We start from the raw sequence: 1,448 nt of genomic DNA, 5'->3' as shown, positions 1-1,448 counted from the left end.
TTTTTTGTGAAGAACCAACAACAAGTGGGACACAATCATGAAGTGGAACGAAATTTATTGGATATTTCAAACTTTTTTAACAAATAATTCAGCTTAAGTTAATACTTTGTAGCGCCACCTTTTGCTGCGATTACAGCTGTAAGTCGCTTGGGGTACGTCTATCAGTTTTGCACATCGAGAGACTGAAATTTTTGCCCATTCCTCCTTGCAAAACAGCTCGAGCTCAGTGACGTTGGATGGAGAGCGTTTGTGAACAGCAGTTTTCAGTTCTTTCCACAGATTCTGGATTGGATTCAGGTCTGGACTTTGACTTGGCCATTCTAACACCTGGATATGTTTATTTGTGAACCATTCCAGTGTAGATGTTGCTTTATGTTTTGGATCATTGTCTTGTTGGAAGACAAATCTCCGTCCCAGTCTCAGGTCTTTTGCAGACTCCATCAGGTTTTCTTCCAGAATGGTCCTGTATTTGGCTCCATCCATCTTCCCTGTCCCTGCTGAAGAAAAGCAGGCCCAAACCGTGATGCTGCCACCACCATGTTTGACAGTGGGGATGGTGTGTTCAGGGTGATGAGCTGTGTTGCCTTTACGCCAAACATAACGTTTTGCATTGTTGCCAAAAAGTTCGATTTTGGTTTCATCTGATGGGGCGGCTGTGGCTCAGGAGGTAGAGCGGGTTGGCCGTTAATCGGAATCCCTCCCCCTGGTTGCATGTCGAAGTGTCCTTGGGCAAGATACTGAACCCCGATTTGCCCCTGGCGGCTATTCCGCCAGTGTATGAGTGAGTGTGAATGCTAGTTTCCGTTTGAGCACTTAGGCTCTGTGTATGAATGTGTGTGACTGGTGAATGCAGATGTAGTGTAAAAGCGCTTTGAGTGGTCGAAAAGACTAGAAAGGCGCTATACAAGTACGGAGCATTTTACATTTACCAGAGCACCTTCTTCCACATGTTTGGTGCGTCTCCCAGGTGGCTTGTGGCAAACTTTAAACAAGACTTTTTATGGATATCTTTAAGAAATGGCTTTCTTCCTTCCACTCTTCCATAAAGGCCAGATTTGTGCAGTACACGACTGATTGTTGAGTCTCCCACCTCAGCTGTAGATCTCTGCAGTTCATCCAGAGTGATCATGGGCCTCTTGGCTACATCTCTGATCAGTCTTCTCCTTGTATGAGCTGAAGGTTTAGAGGGACGGCCGGGTCTTTGTAGATTTGCAGTGGTCTGATACTCCGTCCATTTCAATATTATTGCTTGCACAATCAATTGCTTGGGATGTTTAAAGCTTGGGAAAGCTTTTTGTATCCAAATCCGGCTTTAAACTTCTCCACAACAGTATCTCGGACCTGCCTGGTGTGTTCCTTATTCTTCATGATGCTCTCTGCGCTTTTAACGGACCTCTGAGACGATCACAGAGCAGGTGCATTTATACAGAGACTTGATTTCACACAGG

The 1,448-nt window shown here is 45.1% G+C and overlaps 1 protein-coding gene across 2 annotated transcripts in view; it reads left to right on the top strand.

Moving 5' to 3' along the window:
- tpcn3 (two pore segment channel 3) overlaps window positions 1-1,448 on the top strand; it is a 32,974-nt gene that overhangs the window by 13,596 nt on the left and 17,930 nt on the right. The window lies entirely within an intron of this gene.

The sequence above is a fragment of the Micropterus dolomieu genome, linkage group LG04 (genome assembly GCF_021292245.1).
Source record: "Micropterus dolomieu isolate WLL.071019.BEF.003 ecotype Adirondacks linkage group LG04, ASM2129224v1, whole genome shotgun sequence".
Lineage (NCBI taxonomy): Eukaryota > Metazoa > Chordata > Actinopteri > Centrarchiformes > Centrarchidae > Micropterus > Micropterus dolomieu.
This window is presented reverse-complemented; position numbering and strand designations above follow the sequence as displayed.